Below are 18,417 nucleotides of genomic sequence, written 5' to 3' on the forward strand. Positions count from 1 at the left end.
AGTGACGTAGCAGCACATGGACCCTTGTTTACTTTTTTAACCAATGATAAGCAGGTCACCCGACACCGCTCTTAGCCGTCATTTGTTAGACCAGATATGTTACTGCGTTGGATGCATTTTTTACAGTCTATGATTGGATATTGTACTGCAGCCTATCAAGGATGAAAAAACTCCGCTCTTCAAGCATATGCCTCAAAAAGGAGGACAAATACGCGTCCGGCTTGATGCTGAGCCGGACGCGGCATTGAAAATCCGGACTGTCCGGCCTAAAGCCGGACGCCTGGTCACCCTGCTCTCAAAGGGTCTCTGCACGGCCCTGTTAAGCACATAAGCTGCTCCCACATAGCCTCTAGTAGGCAGAATCGAACACACAAGCTGTATTACCCTCACATAGCCACTAGGAAGCAGGGCCGAACATATAAGCCGTAAATACTATACATAGCCACTATGGCGACACATTAGTGCCATAAAGCACTCGTGTGATAAAACATGCATTCGGGCGTATTATATTATATCACACGCGTAGATATTAATTGCGAGCGCGCAAATTATCTCTGCGCGCACGCGCACTCAGAGCGCTGCTCCCCGAGCGAGGAAAACAGCTCCTCGAGAGCATTACCTCGTTGCAAGCGAGAGCGGGAAATAACCGGTCGCACAAAACAGCCTCAGCCTCTCGCAAATGATGTTCTGCTCTCGCGCGCAAATTGAGTTTTGGCACTATGGGGAGGGAACCAAGGCCGGGCGGGCTTTCCTATGAGTGGCCGTTTCTGAAGCGCGATATTTGATTGACAGCCCTCCTCAGCCCTCCTCTCATTCAATTCTGAATTGTACAGTCAATGGCTGAAACCCAGACGACAACCGCGTGGGCAGAGATACCGTCAGGTAAGAAACCCTTGGCTGAATTCAGGCATTTGTGATGAACGAAAACTATGGCTTGTGTAAAATTGAATCTATGTATGTTTCTGAGAAATATGTTAGTGTAGCTAAACTTTGTATAGAACGTTATTACTTAGTCTAACGTCAAGCGTAGCTAACGCTAACGCATAGCTAACGTTAACTTTAGGGTTAACATTAGTTAACGCCATGTCTGGCTGGCAACAATAAATATTATGATATTAGGCTAACTGAACTATTGTAGCGTTAACGTGCATATTCTGTTTGTTAACCTAAAAATACATGAATTAATTGTAAATATTATTTTAGAAACTTTCTGGTTGTAGTATTGGTCAAAAGTTGATGGATATTCATTTCTCCCCACCCCCCATGTTTGTGACACAGATTTCACCGTGTTTCGGTTCCAGCATCTACTATGGAGGTATGTCGGTCAGCTGTACCGCAATATCCATAGTCAAGCTGTAATATTGGAGAGTAAAATTAACTGCCAATGGAATTTCTGTATGTTCACACACACACACACACACACACACACACACACACACACACACACACACACACACACACACACACACACACACACACACACACACACACACACACACACACACACACACACACACCTTTTGTGTCTCATGGAGAGAGATATGTATTTATTTTTTCACTTGCATTCTCTCTTCTCAGGACACCATTAGGAGACAGATCCTGACCCGGCTCCTGTCCAAGTTCGAACTGGGACTCGAAAGAGAGCCGATTGATTTAGATTATTTTGAGTTTATGTGTAGGCAGGAGTTGTATTTGTGCAATGCACTGTCAAGGCATGTTGATGTACCGACAGACATAGTACAGGCCCTAGAGAACTTTTTTAGTCATGTGAGGGACCACCTTGAGAGGCAGCACACTGGTAGAGTCCAGCCCGATACAGTACCTGGGGAGGTGGGGCGTCCCAGGTTTGACATTGATAGGGAATGCTTGGAGGAAGTCCTGGAGATAAACCTCCCTGTTCCCTGCATAGCAAAGATGCTTGGTGTGTCAAGGAGGACAGTGTTTTTAGAAGGATGAAGGAATTAGGTCTTTCTGCTAGACGTTACCATGAAATGGATGATGAGGAGCTGGATAATGTTAAAAAATGCATAAAAAATGAGATGCCAACAACAGGCTACCGTATGGTCAAGGGGAGGTTACGGTCTATGGGTATCCATATTCAGTGGAGGAGAGTGGCTGCACCGTGTAGACTCCCTGGGCATCCTCTCAAGACTGTCAGGCCTAGGGTGCATTTTGCAAAGGACATACTCTGTCAGGGCCCTCATTGTATTACACAGATAATGTGCCTCAATGCTGCCACCAACAACCTGGCTTCAACTGCATTTGCTGCCTTCAAGCAGGCTACGGAAAGACATGGCATTCCCTCAAGGTAAACCTTATAAATGTGAACATAATTGGCATGGGACCAGAAAGATCCATTTCATTTTGATCATTTCAGTTCAGTTCTTCACCTTAATACTTGTGTGTTAATGTTAATATTACCGCTGAGAGCATGGCTCCTGAATGTTGTTAGTCCGTCCACCTGAATGGCGTTGTCTGGAACGGTGCTATTGAGCCACGTCTCTGAGGATGATGGCGTTGCAGTCGCTCACCTTTCTTTGTGTAGTTAAATCCAGTCTTTTAGTCATTTAGTTTCCCAGCGAACCAACGTTGGATAGCAGTATCAATGTATGGCACTATCAATGTTACCAGGGCATACAAGTAAGTTGCCACGCGGGGTACTGACAGGGGAAGCTTCATGTCAGGAAAAAGCGTTCACAATCAAAGGTTTGTCATGTCTGCCTTGTTCATTCTGTATAACAGTACACCGAGGCAGCCATTGTGCCTTACTTATTACAATTCTGGCTGTTGTACATTTGGCTGTGTTAAAGAGATTGTTTTCTCATTGTCATTAGGATTGAACGTCTGTGGCGCGACGTGAGGACCTGTGTCACCTCCAAATACTACAATGTGTTTCGGCGTCTGGAACAGGATCAGTTGCTGGATGTTTCTTCCACAGGTACAAACCAAAATCACTTTTATGGATCTTGTCTGACGCGTATTGCTAATAGTGAGAATAACATTGTCAAAAAGGTTATTTGGTCTCAAAAACATTTATCCGTGACTATTGTGCTATTTTGTGTTAGCCTTGATGCAAGCAGTCTTCATAGGCACAATTAATTAATTAATATTTGACTGCAATACTGGATATAACCTGAGATTCATATTACCGAGACAGTGGATATGTATACATTACTCCATTTCATGTTTTAACCCCTGCCTATCATGGACTCAACAGAAGACCTTTTCTGTGTCCACCTAGTCTTACTTCCCAAACTGAAGATGGACCTTGAAAGTTTTGTGGAATGTTGGAACAATCATCCTGTCTGGACTGAAAATAACAGTACTCCTGAGCAGTTGTGGTGGCTGGGTTTGATGACCACAGATATTGACCAGCCAGAAAACATTGAGGCATGTTTTCAAGTGCAAAAACCTTGTATAGTGCCTTTTAATTGTGTCAGATTTTGGAATCCTGTAACCTTGGGGGTGGTATTGTTCTATGCAAACAACAAATACTATTATGTCAGATGCCTATTCTGCAAGGATAGACTATCAGCCACAAATGCCATGTAAAATTCAGCTTCTTCTCTTCTAGGACATTGAGGAGCCAGACATCGACTGGGATATTGCCGTAGACCACAATGGTGAGGCAGAAGGAGGGATAGTGGTTCCTCAAATTGACCAGTGAGCGAGGAACAAAGGGAAGGTGTTCAGGCCTTCATTGACCAGAGCGACCCGGACATGGAGGCTAGGGAATTGTACCTCCTATGCCACGAATATTTGAGCCCCACTTAACTACCACCACATCCCCAAGGACTCCCCCACCCACTGGTCTCTGATGCGACCCTCATTGTAGAAATAAACTTCTCATTCTGTTAAATCAGCCTACTTCCTGCAAATTATGGTATTTTTTCAGATCTTGAAGAGCGAATTACAATTTGGAGATCACTTTTTCGATAGGGAGCATCCTTATAGGCCCTCCTGAAAATTCCAATGATTTCTTCTAATAAAATTTCACCTTTTGGACATTTCTTGCTGGTATAGTCTCTGATTTGCATATATCTAAAGAGGTCTTGATTATTAAGATTAAAATTGTCCTTGAGGTGCTGGAAGCTCAAGACTGAACCTTGGTCTAAAAGTGCAATATGCAGTAAAGGTGCGGCCACACCAGACGCGTATCTCGCGTAATTTTTACGCGAGATACGCACGTAAAATGTTGCTTGACCATTTTGTGTCAAAAATGGTCGCATACGCGCCATACGCGCCTACGTCACTCGCCTAGATGAGTCCATGTCCATGCAAGTGAACGAAGCGTTCCCTCTTCGTCATAACTATCAAACCAAACATCCTTCACATTCACCGAGCGAACATTATGAAAGTAAAATGCACATTTCTCGCTAAAAATGTTTCCATAAACGCATTTAATGGCGTAACTATGTTACTATTTCCACCCAGAATAAAGAAAGTTGTCGGCCGTGGCTGCGCTGGAGTCCGAGGTAGGAAACCCAAACGCCGCCGTGTTTGGGTGATAGAGTTTAGATCGGGTTAGATTAAATAATCTCGGATATAAATAACAATAATTGGGTTAAATAACTTCACATGGTGTGTCTGTTGTGTTTCCATCATTCGTAGTGTTGATCAGCAGATATATAGTCCGCCAAGACGTTGAGGTTGCTTAGTAACCAGAGACTCTGTCCATGCAAGTGAACCGAGCGTTCCCTCTTCGTCATAACTATCAAACCAAACATTCTTCACATTCACCGAGCGAACATTATGAAAGTAAAATGCACATTTCTCGCTAGAAATGTTTCCATAAAAGCATTTAATGGCGTAACTATGTTACTATTTCCACCCAGAATAAAGAAAGATGTCGGCCGTATGCTTCTGTCCAAGCTCACTACTCTCTGCCAGTGACGTCGGGTCAAGCTCAACGCTGATTGGGCAACGCGGCTAATCGTCATGCGTATGAGCGTAAAAAGTTAAATTTTTTGAACTCTTGAAATGTACGCGATATACGCGCGTATAGCGCGTAAATATACGCGCTATACTCGTATACTTTGCTGAAGCCTCGGGTGGCCTTTGGGAGGTGGCAGCGGTCCGGCGCGCAGCATGGCTGCTTCTGCTGCCGGCGTGGCTCGTCTCCCGCGGCCTCGTCTCCCGCGACCTCGTCTCCCGCGGCCTCGTCTCCCGCGGCCTCGTCTCGGGCGGCGTCGTCTCTGGCGGCATCGGCTCCGGCTGCGTCGGCTCCGGCTGCGTCGGCTGCGTGATGGTCTGGTTTGGGGGTGGCTTGAGGTGGGCACTCCCACCCAAAATGGCCCGTAGCTCGGTCGAGTTGCCCCCATCCTCCACCATATGTGGCAACCCGGCATGTTGAGCCAACCAACTCCTCCCAAACAGGACACCATTTCGTTTGGAAAAGCCAAAAAAAACATGTTTATTTCAGAACATAAAAGTCTCTCCAAACACAAATAACGTACGACCTGGGAGGAATCAACGGTCCCCTCCTTCGTGGGTGGAATCCCGTCACCCACGAGGACCGGTCTCTCCGTGCTGGAGCTCCAGGGCTGGGAGAGCCCCGAATGAGTGGAGAAGCGGGCTATTTAAGCCCTGCTTCTCCACTTGTTCCTCAGGTGCTCTGAATCTCCTTAATTGGCCTGGGCCGGGTTGCCACACTCCTCCACCCTTTGCTGAAGCCTCGGGTGGCCTTTGGGAGGTGGCAGCGGTCCGGCGCGCAGCATGGCTGCTTCTGCTGCCGGCGTGGCTCGTCTCCCGCGACCTCGTCTCCCGCGGCCTCGTCTCCCGCGGCGTCGTCTCGGGCGGCGTCGTCTCTGGCGGCATCGGCTCCGGCTGCGTCGGCTCCGGCTGCGTCGGCTGCGTGATGGTCTGGTTTGGGGGTGGCTTGAGGTGGGCACGACCTGGGAGGAATCAACGGTCCCCTCCTTCGTGGGTGGAATCCCGTCACCCACGAGGACCGGTCTCTCCGTGCTGGAGCTCCAGGGCTGGGAGAGCCCCGAATGAGTGGAGAAGCGGGCTATTTAAGCCCTGCTTCTCCACTTGTTCCTCAGTTGCTCTGAATCTCCTTAATTGGCCTGGGCCGGGTTGCCACACTCTTAAAAGGCTAGAAGTAGCCCAACACTTCTTTGGTAGTATAATAAGGGTCTTAACATATGTTAAGACCCTGATTACACTACCAAAGAAGTGTCGGGCTAAATCGTTAAAATAACGATTTAGTTCTTACCATAACACATGCCCCCATCGTTCCAAGTTTATAGTGCTTTGATAGAATTGGCTAAAAACAGCCAACTGAAGAATGCGCCTATATGCGCTTTTTTGCTCCAAAACTAACATTCCAACTCGTTATCAAACCAAACATATCCCAAATCCATTTTACACCAGATTTCTCCTTTAAGAGCAAAAAGCCACCAATGGGGGCTTTAACATGGCTATTTGATCAGACCTGCTCAACAGCGGCCAAATTCAAAGCCATAGACAAGGGCTTTGGAGAGGACATCTCTCAATTCACTGGATGTACCTAGATGTACAACTGGTAAGGTTACTGAACGGGAACACGCATTAACCACGGGATAGCAGATCCCCTGCGTACCGTAGCGCACCTCACAGTCATGGTCAAATTCGATGACTATTTTAAAATCTTCCCGGTCTGCCTGACCTAGGGGTATATGGCTCTGCCCAGTAAGCCACTGGCAGAATTTGCCAACATCAATCTTGTTCTCGTTTCCAGCATCAGGCAGGTGTCCTTCGCCTTCCATTTCTCCATCTGCTCCGAGAAAAGTGTTCAATTATTTTAAGCCAAGGTCCTTACAGGGAAATTCTATTACACACTGTAAAAAATGAAAAGTTGAGAAAACTCAAAATTGCAAGGAAACTTACTGCAATCAATTTTTGAGTTTTGAGCCCAACAAAAAATCTGGAGATTTAAAAAAGTTCCATCAACTGATATAATTTTGTTTGTTCAATTACATTTTCTTCTTTAGACAAAGTTGAAAGTTAGTTATACAAACTAAGATTTTTATATTTTACAAACTCAAAAAAGTAAGTCAGGGTTGTTAACTTAATATTTCAAATTAACTTTAATAACATTTAAAAAAAAAAAACATTTCAAAGAATGCAAAACAAGTTTAAAGTTCACTTTATTAAAAGTAATAATTGGAAACTTCCATTTTACATTTCTGAATGCCAGACAGCAATAGAACAAGCAACATGTAGCTAGTTCAGCAGCAGAGAATCGCTGTCTAAATGCAGCAAACCAAAGTGCAGAACAAGTTTGACATTATGGTCAAACTTGTTCTGCACGAGACGGGAGCCCAGGTTAAACGGTGACGCAACTCTCGTGCCTCATACACCGCACGAACCCGAGAGCTGCCTTTATTTAACACACACCCACAACACACAGCGCACCGCACACTCAACCAACGGTCATGCAAGTCTCGGTAACGGTGGTGGCAACACTACACACGATAAACAACACACAAACAATAAAGACCCCAAACCCGTTAACCCCACTTAACCTAACAGAAACAAATTGACAAAAGGCAATAAACCCCTTTTTCCCAACCGACATCACGAATACCCAGACTCCCCGGGGGGTAGGAGTCGCCACAATATTTACAATCTTGTAAACATGTCATTATGCAGTGCATAAAAATTGTAACAACAGCAACAACATTGCTGACATATCTGAAGAGGCCGTGTCAAATAAAAACACGCTTAACCTGTAAAAGCACCTGTGCGGCTCACAACACAGTTCGAACATGGAACTGTGTTGTGATACGTGGCGAAGACCCACGACGTGCAGGAATGTAGGTGAAACCCCTGAAAATTCCGTTAGGAAACCCCGTATTTTCCAAAGTGTCGAAATGCGCATGTGCACAGTTGGCCCAGCCTCAGACAGAGTCTGACTTAAACCTGTGTGTCTTGCTAACAAAGATACTACAGTGAGCCCAACTCTTGACCCAAAACTCAACATTGCGGGTTGGACTAAATTGCATTGCAAAGTTGACATGAATACTTAATGTTTTATATTCATTTTACTCAGAAATCATAATGAGACCAACAATTTTAAGTTTTCGTTTTTACAGTGCATGTAAGTCAGTAAATGACGGCACTGCTGCCCATCAACAAACAATAAATCAAGTGTTCAGTTCAATTAAGGGGAAATCCAGTGTAAATCAACCCTGTTGTTCAAGTTCACTACATACAGCCCATAGGAACAAGAATGAGAAAAGTTGGCACAATATAGACAAAGATATGGACAGGCAGCTGAAGCTGACCTAATGGGGCATCTATCCTTATGGCGCGTTTCCACTGCAGGGTGCGGAACGGATTGGATCGCAAAGGTGCGGATCGGTTCGTGTTTCCACCGCCAAAAGTGGGCGTGACCCGGACTTTGCCGTACCCGTTCCGGCCTCGTTCTCGGGACTCCTCCGTTGGGGTACCGAAAACGAGACGAGACGCCTGAAAGGGTCCCGGGAAATTCTAGCTACACACCCCCTCCATTGATTGGTCGACAGAATCATCACTTCCGGGTGATGCGGGGATAAAAACAAACAAACAGTAGCCTCGAGGTATTATTCTTTACAATTAACATGTCGCGTAAAACGCTTGCTTGGGCGAACAAGGAGGTGGAGACGTTCGTCTGCATTCTTGGGGAGGAAGACGTTGTTTACGATGTTTACGTAGCTGCCGCGGCGATCGACATCCGGCCTACCACAAAGGGTACTGTCGGCAGTGGAAACGCGACCTCGGAACTGAGCTGGGCTATACCGCCCCCTCCCTACCGCACCTTTGCGATCCGATCCGTTCCGCACCCTGCAGTGGAAACGCGGCATTAGTTTCAGTTTGAGATGCCCCATTGGGTCTGCTTTAAGCTGCATGTCTATAACTTGGCCTATGTTGTCCCAAATTGTCTCGTTCTTTTTCCGATGGGTTGCATGTGTTGAGCTTGAACAACAGGGCTATGGGTCAATTTACACTGGATTTCCTCTTTAACAGGACAGGATATCTGACAAAATGTGCATACATAATGTAAAAAATACATATCGTTCACCTTTATCCTCCAAATCTTGGATGTAATCCTGCAGATGGTTAATGATTCTCGACTCTCGCTAGCGTTTCACTGTTCCCTTTTCACTGAACATGGGCGTCTGGGACCTCACCAGGAAATCAGAATCAACCTAAGTTACAGAAAAGGGGAAAAATACTTTTCTCTCCCGAAATTGCTTACCAATTCAATGTTGAATTCTTGAAAAAGAAAATGTATTTCTTACCTTCCTACTAAGCTCTTGTGCAAATAGCTGTCGGCATATGTCCTTTTCCGCCCGGACCATGCCGAGAAGGTCGTAGATCTCCAGACCAGAGCAGAGTTGTTGCAATATTGGTACTAGTCTCACTGTTGCGTGTAGGACAACAGCCCTGTAAAAGTGAACGAATTTGAATAACAAGTCGTCCAATCCCATCAATCAATTTGCACCTACATGAACAGTATCTTACCGGACAATTTCTTCCTTCTTTTGGATGGATATGGGCCCTGTGTAACCACACGCCACTATTTTGTCAATCTCCAACACATCAACGTCATCAGCTGCCCAGATCTTTTAACACACAAATTGTTTGACAAGACTGATGCACAATTTAGGACTTGCTGGAAACTAAACCAGCCACTAATATGCAACAGTATCTCAGACATTGACAACAATATTTTTAGACCCATAGTCGACATACAGATTCAGCATTGCTCCCAATCCACATTGGCTTCTAAAGGTTAATCAATAACAGTGACTGAGCTGTGAAGTGCTACCCTTGCATTAAATCCTACCTGTTGTATTTGTTTCTTGAGGTCAAGGTCAGCAACATCATCTTCTGTTACTGATCCATAGTCCAGTTCTCCCGTGGAGATGAAGTAATAGCACCATGGCATGAAAAAATTCGGAGGTGGCCCACCCTGAACAATGCTGACCGCAAATATTTCTCCAATGGTCCTGCAATAGATACAGAGAACAGAAAACAACACTACTGCTTTAGATTCTGATCCAACATAGTGAGGAAATAGAATGCTAAAACACCACATGGTCATTTCAGCATATCTTTATGACCTACTTAAAGTTATGGCTGCCCACATCTGTGATAGAGTACTTTGGAGTTTTTCCGGTGGTCCCTCCCTCAAAGAAGCGCCTCTCTACGCCAGCAACCATTTATTTTCAAAAAGAAGGAAAGTACAGATTTAGCTTAACATTAAAATAAACACCCAATTTGATCAGGTTTTTGCATAAACTTCAGTATTTAAAGTACAAAAAGAGGGAGAAAAAGACCTGTTAAAAACTCCTTCTTGAGTGCACCATTGTCAATGCCCGGCTCTCCAATGAAAGTAATCCTGAGAGTGTTTTGGGGAGAAGAGCGCTTCTGCCTCTGCCACTGCTTCAAACCACGTTCTACAATATCCTCCCTGGTCACACAAATGCTGAAGGTGGTTGAGGTGTCGACTCTTTCGTCGAGTCTTCATCAAGTCTGATATATCAGAAAAGCCCAACACTCTTAAAAAAAAGGGGGGGGCGTCCAGAAAAAGCCATGAATAAGATTAATTGAATCAAGGCAAACAGGACAGCAGCAAAGTGCAAGTTCCACAGCAATATATGAATGAACTACTAGCATAGCAATAGATGTGGATAGGATCATCCTGATACAAGAAATATGATTTACCGTTCTGACTTTTGTGCCTGGCTACCATCTTGTTGGGCAAAATAACCTGCTGAGCACATCACATGTACATTATAAATATAGCTAACTCCTACCCCAGCCTGATGAGCACATCACCTGGCAGTCACATTACAATATAGTCAACTTTTAACACATAACACAAACATGATAATATAGTCAGGTCAAGGCCAGAGCCAAGGCCCCATTTCCCAAGCAGGCAAATGGTAGACACTAACGGGAGAGCCACATTAATTCATCACACAAGAGATACTTCGAGCACACAAGAGATACTTCGAGAACAAAGGAGACACTGAGGAGCTCTTCCCCGTTAGTAGGAACACAAGAAGATACACTTGCATACACCAGGGCCTGCGAGCCAAGGTCAAGCAAAAACACACAGAACCACACACACCTCAAACGCACACACCTCATCGAGAGGAGGATACAGCATAAAACTGTATCACACAGAGACCCTCCACCTTCTTCTGAAGCAGACCTTCCACGGAGGCGAAGCTCCGGACGAACCATCAGCGCTGATTAGGGACTTAGACATATTCGATTTCTCACGCTTTATGACTCTGTATAACCGTTGCCACTTTACTTAATAAATCCAAGGTCCTCGTGCCGACAGACTTTATTACCTCTCCGTCTCATTTCATCTGGTCCAGTAACTAGACAGACCGTTTTTCCCAACAATTTGGTGACCTCCGACGTGATTTTTTCTGAATTGAACACGCAACTGGGAAACGAGAGACGGAGAGCGGCACGACCTCGAGACCCCGGAGCACCGGACCGATTCCTGCAGTCTCACCTCGCGCGCGCCCAACAAAAGGTAGGCAGAACCTGTTGATAAAATCCAAACTCTGCATAGTTATATAGGAACCACATTAGGAGGTGAGACTGTGAGAGCGGTTCGCTACGGGATATCTCGTGGGGACGAATAGAACTGCATCCCAGCATTGCCCCATAAACCCGATTGACCCTGAACGCGTGACAAATCGAATATCGGCTCGTTGCATGGTGAAAGAATACCCTCGAGACCATAGGGCCTATAAGAATCGGTCATAGTGATACAAGACTACCGATGGCCGAGTAATGTATGCCTGGGCCAAGAATGGAACCCGGAGGGATGCCTGGGCCGCGGGTGGAACCCAGAGGGAATGAGAAGAAAAAACTAGGGCCTATAATAATCGGTCATAGTGATACAAGACTACCGATGGCCTAGTAATAAATGCCTGGGCCAAAAGTGGAACCCGGAGGGATGCCTGGGCCGCGGGTGGAACCCAGAGGGAATGAGAAGAAAAAACTAGGGCCTATAATAATCGGTCATAGTGATACAAGACTACCGATGGCCTAGTAATAAATGCCTGGGCCAAAAGTGGAACCCGGAGGGATGCCTGGGCCGCGGGTGGAACCCAGAGGGAATGAGAAGAAAAAACTAGGGCGTATAAGAATCGGTCATAGTGATACAAGACTACCGATGGCCTAGTAATAAATGCCTGGGCCAAAAGTGGAACCCGGAGGGATGCCTGGGCCGCGGGTGGAACCCAGAGGGAATGAGAAGAAAAAACTAGGGCCTATAAGAATCGGTCATAGTGATACAAGACTACCGATGGCCAAGTAATGAATGTGTATTAAATAATTCTATGTGGTAAGAAGGTTAGAGTCCTTTATCAGGGTTAGAGTCCCTTCGCAGAGGAAAACAGTATGCCTGGGGCACGAGTGACACACAGAGAGACAGTGTGTGTATGCGCGAGTGAGAGAGAGAGAGAGACGGGGTGGCTGTGTGTGTGTGTGTGTAAGAGGCCCAGAGAGAGAAAGAAGAGAACGAGCGTATCTGTGGGCCGGCTAAATATAGAAATAAATCAATCAATGATAACCCGGGTGTGTGTGTGCAGCGTTTGCTTGCTTTGTTAGGCTCAACGCTATTTTGCCGTGTCTGATGATTGTGGGCGCGGGAGACAGAACGCGAGGTCTGTTGATATGTTTCTGTGTGCGTCTGTGGGAGACAGAATGAGAGGTCCGTTGATATGTTTCTGTGTGCGTTTAGAGGAGACAGAGTGAGAAAGGCTGTGTGCGTCTCTGTGCGCGTGTACGCAAGAGGTGATGTTTCTGTGTGTGCGTTTGGAGGAGACAGAATGAGAAAGGTCTGTTTAGGTGTGTGTGTGAGAGGGAGCGAGAGAGATAGCAAGGAGAGATAGCAAGGAGAGCTAAAGTCGAAGGACGATCGAGAGGGACCATTTTTCCCTCTAGACAGTTGGAGGTAGCGATAGAGTGCGTGTTTTTCTAACAATGAACGGTTGTTTCAGGACCACGAGAAGGGACTCTGTTGAGTTTTCAGGCCCGGGGTGTAATCCCCTTTCCCATATGTGTAGTCCTCCCATTTGAGGTCCCCGTCCACCATATTTGAAGTCCTCTACTCCACCTCATGTTGTAGTTCCCCTCCCTAGAATTGTATGGAAGTTAGAACCTGTGAGGGTGTTTTGGTTCGGCCTGACGAGGCCTGTACCAATTTCGGTGGTCAGCTTCTTAGTTTTGTGTATATATAAATTTGGAAAGGGGGAGCAGTATTAAGTTATATATAATAAAGTGAAAAGTTATTTGTGAATGAAGGGACAGAAGGATCTTTTTGGATTCTTTTCACCCAACGTGGGAGGGAGACACCCTTATCTGTTGTCTTGCAGCAAACAGCACCCCGTACTGAGGAGGGAGAGAGAGCGTGTTCTCCTGAAGGAGGGAGAGAGTCACAGGGAGACACACAGTGGATATTCACATTATGGCTAATTTGTTTTAGTTTTAGTTTTGTTTTTTGTCTTCCTAGGACAACAGTTATCATTCATGATGATGAACATCGAAGTTCATGAGAAGGTTATAAGGACAATAACGTTGATACTTTAATAGGACAACAGTGATGATAATCTAATGCAATTGGACTAAAGAAGGTGTTGCTATTAACTAAGTGATTAATATTATTTTCACACAGGAAAGAATAATTGAATAAATATGGATATGATTAAAGAAGGAGAATAATAATAAAATAAAGTAATCTTGATAAACTGTACAAGTAGGACTACACCTATTAAAATATGGGGTATATCTCTTTGGTCAAGGATGACAGGTGGATTAGCGCTACATCTGCTGGGAAGGGATCCTACATGCTATGTTGTCAATTTGGATTCGGAAGTATTGGGTTTACCTTTCAAATGCCACTACTGCTGCTGCTACACTTTAATAATTTTAACTCTGATAAATTACCTTTTGTTTTATAGTTTCCCTGATGTGTATCCAATACGCACACACTTGGCTGCATAGGGCAGATGGGGCTGAAGACTCTGTCTCCATCCCTCCACTTTGCGATCTATACTACCATATGGGTGGGGGTTGATTGTATTCCAGGTATGGCATCCTGCAGCGAGCCAGTATGGAAGGCTGGTTAGCCAACGACGGGTAAGATCCCACCTTGACACCCGGGACGACCTAAGGCAGGCACAGTCACGATTACTTGGCAGAGTCGCTGTGGGCACTGGCTCACTTGATCATGAAGTGACGAGCTGCAACAATCATGGGAAGTGCCGCGTGGGGTGTAGGGTGGAGGAGAAACAGGAGTCAGATATGTCAGATATGTCAGCTCTGGCAGCAGAGGTGGTCTTGGAACGGGGCATGTCGCGTTTTATTTTATTTTTACCTTTGTGGTATAGAAGGCCACTAACGCATGTACGTTTTTTCGGTTTAGTGCATGACTTTGGAACAGCGTGGTTTCAGGCTGCTGATGGTAAACCCACCCATATTGGGCTTTGGTTTTGGACACACTGGTTCGATTTCCCTTCCCAAAAGATTGGCTTTAATTTGCTGATGGTTAAGGTTAGACGTTTCGACGTTGGTTGCACCAACGGCGTTCTTAGATTTGCTTATCATTTAATGCGCATGGTTTTGACCATTGCCCAAGGGGGGAGGTATTGAGAAAAAATAAATAAATAAATAAATAATAATAATAATAATTAGAAAACAAGGTTTTTCTTCACCATACTTGCAAACAATGATTGACATCCAGCTAAATGAGTGTGAAATACAGTGTTCAACAGATGGGTAGAAGCAGTCCCATCAAAAGACCAAAGTGCGACTACAGTAATCAAGTTTCGGACTAGAGAAGTCATGACAAGGTTTGGAATTCCGTCAGAAATAAGCTCAGACAAAACGTTTATTCAGAGAACACTCAAACAAGTGATTCAACATTTGCATGTCAAATAAAGACTAGATTACGCCCCAATCCTCAACCACAAGGTATGGTGGAAAGAGTGAATGGGACGCTCAAGACAAAAAATTAACAACATTTGTGCAAGCACTAAATTGAATTGATGCACTACCACTGACACTAATGAGTTATCGCATGACAACTAACAGAACGACACATCTAACCCCGCATGAAATGCTTAAGGGTCGACCCATGCCTTCACTTAACATTCAAGGGTCCCAAAAGGGACTTCCATTAGAGTAATTAGAAATAGAATTAAGGAAAATATGTTTGAACATCTAACTGTTGTACATAAGTTTGTAATTCCAGCAAGAGAAACACAAAGTTCCAGGGCCAGAGGAGGAGCCAGATGCAGACACGCCCGGAGCCGACCAACTACCCAAGGATGATGCAATCAGATTTCGGCAGGGTTTGAATCAGTCCTGTTTTGGTGGTCCACTATTAACAAAAATGTTGATTGGATAAATAGTATATACTATAATCAGCAACGTTTTGTCAATTTTTCCACGGCTAAGGTCAAGGGACTATATAGATATAGATATGCTATTGGCAGAGCAAGGAGGGGTGTGTGGGATGATAAAGACGACATGTTGTACTTTTATCCCCAATAACACAGCACCGGATGGGTCGGTGGCCAGGGTGCTGGCAGGGTTACAGTCCCTCAGATTAGATTTGGCAGAGAGAATTCCGGCATTAATGACCCCTTCACAGGATGGATGGAGAGCCCAATGAGCGATGGGCGCTACAGGTGCAGCAGGTGCCATCCAAGCTTACCTGGGGATCGAGTATACACCGGAGAGTTTGGACGAGGGACCACCAGAGGGGCCCGACCTGATCCGGCTGGAGAACATGGTGGGCTGCCCCATTCCCGTCCCCGCCAACGGCACCACCCCCCTCCCACCTGATGCACCCACGTCGCCCGGACCAGGGATCTGCGTTCCGGTACCAGGGGCTGCGGCCCGTTCCCTTAAGGCTTGAGGGCGCCCCTGGCTGTATTCGCTTCTGTACGCTCCACTGTTTTTAGCCGCTCCCATATCTATGCCCGCGTCTACGCAACCGCCGCCGGGAACGCAAATGTTGTTGTTTATATCGCTGTCCCACTAGATGGAGCTCGGGGATACACACGGGCGAGATTCCAGGGGCCTTGATTGCCCGTTTATCAGATGAGGTCCTGAGCGCAGTTGAATAAAAGGGTCTAATGCTCAGGTGGCGCCTTGCGACCACCTGCCCATGATGACGTTCAGGGCTATTCCGTGGTTTCAGTTGTTCCCGTGCCCCGGGCCTACCCTGGATACCCCATGCGTGTGCTTGCTTATTGTTACACGACCAGTTAACTCCTCCTCACATCCTTAGGGTGTGGTCATCTAGGGATGGGTTGAGGGGGATTGCCATTCGTTGTGTACCTCATATCTTTCTGATATTATTATTATTATTATTTAGGGACACGTTTCATGGTTACATTTCTTTCCTGTGATTGTTATTGTGTAGTGGTTGTGTGGTTGTTGCATTTTGTTTATATCGTTATTGTTTACTGTTAGTTTTGTTGTTGCATTTTGTTGTTGTTGTTATGGTTTGGTGTTGGTTTTGTTGTGTATCATCTGCTGCCAGTATTGTTGGTATTGTCTGCTCGCGATGTAAGGCCGGGGTGGATGCCACCCCCTAGGTGGGGTGTGTATGGCATACCCATGTCTGAAGCATGGGTGGCGTTTCTCCCACGTGGTTCCCCATACACCCGGTCCAGCGAGTTGTTTGAGTCCCATGCTCATGGTTGTTTGTTTTTATGATCATTTTGCCTTCTTTCTGTTATTTCTAAAAATGTTATGATGATAGTCCCGCGCTGGAGTCCTATCCCTCGTACCCCTAATGAGTAAAAGTCGTCTTGCGACGACTTGAGGGGGATATGTTGGGCAAAATAACCTGCTGAGCACATCACATGTACATTATAAATATAGCTAACTCCTACCCCAGCCTGATGAGCACATCACCTGGCAGTCACATTACAATATAGTCAACTTTTAACACATAACACAAACATGATAATATAGTCAGGTCAAGGCCAGAGCCAAGGCCCCATTTCCCAAGCAGGCAAATGGTAGACACTAACGGGAGAGCCACATTAATTCATCACACAAGAGATACTTCGAGAACAAAGGAGACACTGAGGAGCTCTTCCCCGTTAGTAGGAACACAAGAAGATACACTTGCATACACCAGGGCCTGCGAGCCAAGGTCAAGCAAAAACACACAGAACCACACACACCTCAAACGCACACACCTCATCGAGAGGAGGATACAGCATAAAACTGTATCACACAGAGACCCTCCACCTTCTTCTGAAGCAGACCTTCCACGGAGGCGAAGCTCCGGACGAACCATCAGCGCTGATTAGGGACTTAGACATATTCGATTTCTCACGCTTTATGACTCTGTATAACCGTTGCCACTTTACTTAATAAATCCAAGGTCCTCGTGCCGACAGACTTTATTACCTCTCCGTCTCATTTCATCTGGTCCAGTAACTAGACAGACCGTTTTTCCCAACAATCTCCATACTCAGCTTCATTACGTTCACTGGGTAAAGAAATTCAACATTCAACAAAAACTAATTTCATAGCTTTTAAGGGTTTCCCATGGCTGTGGGTAACCTACATGCAAATATTTAGCAAAAGAATGCACAGGAAAAGTGAAACAAATTAATCACACATACCGTTCGCCACATGTGCTGGCGTGAATTTCCACAATATCACTGGCCACCCACTGTTCACATATGGGACAAGTTGTCTGAAAGCACAACAGTAAAAGTGTGTACTTGACAACCGTTTTCGTACTATGTAAGGTTATTTTAGGTTAATTTAACAGCCTCGTAAAGGACTTATATCAAGGCAAAAGAAGGCTCTCAGAATTGGGGACGTTGGGATAAGTTACAAAAAGGACAGCTGTAGGGAGAGCTTCATCGTAAAAAAACAACAACAACACAGACTTCTATAAGATCCCTTTAACTCAAGATCACATAACAATACACTGTAAAAAATAAAAAGTTAAGTCAACTTGAAATTTCAAGGCAACTGTCTGCACAGAATCTTTTGGGTTTTCATGTCAACTCAAACATCACAGTTGTGCCAACTTAATTCTTACAGTTGTACCAACTAATTTCTTTTTTTTGAGGCAACTAGATTTTTGGGTTTTCATGTCAACTCAAACATCACAATTGTGCCATAACATTATAAACAGCCCTTGCCACCACATTTAAAGTAAAAAATCCACAAAAAGTAATTTCAAAGCTTAAAGTAAATTTCAGTACCTTATGACTGACAAAATGTCTATGCACTTGCAATAAAATAATGCGGGCAGACAGATTACTTTACTCTAGGGCTTAACATAACTGACCACAAACAAGCTTCCCATTTATCTGCTGTGTGTGTGTGTGTGTGTGTGTGTGTGTGTGTGTGTGTGTGTGTGTGTGTGTGCGCGCG

General features: G+C 45.3%; 1 long non-coding RNA gene across 1 annotated transcript; it reads left to right on the forward strand.

Annotated features, from left to right (window-relative positions):
* Nucleotides 1-830: 830 nt before the first annotated feature.
* LOC130385478 (uncharacterized) lies at nucleotides 831-2,797 on the forward strand. The gene is made up of 3 exons (XR_008896020.1): nucleotides 831-882; nucleotides 1,279-1,315; nucleotides 1,579-2,797. It is a non-coding gene; the product is annotated as an uncharacterized LOC130385478 (long non-coding RNA).
* Nucleotides 2,798-18,417: the final 15,620 nt, after the last annotated feature.

Source organism: Gadus chalcogrammus, chromosome 7 (genome assembly GCF_026213295.1).
Source record: "Gadus chalcogrammus isolate NIFS_2021 chromosome 7, NIFS_Gcha_1.0, whole genome shotgun sequence".
Classification (NCBI taxonomy): domain Eukaryota; kingdom Metazoa; phylum Chordata; class Actinopteri; order Gadiformes; family Gadidae; genus Gadus; species Gadus chalcogrammus.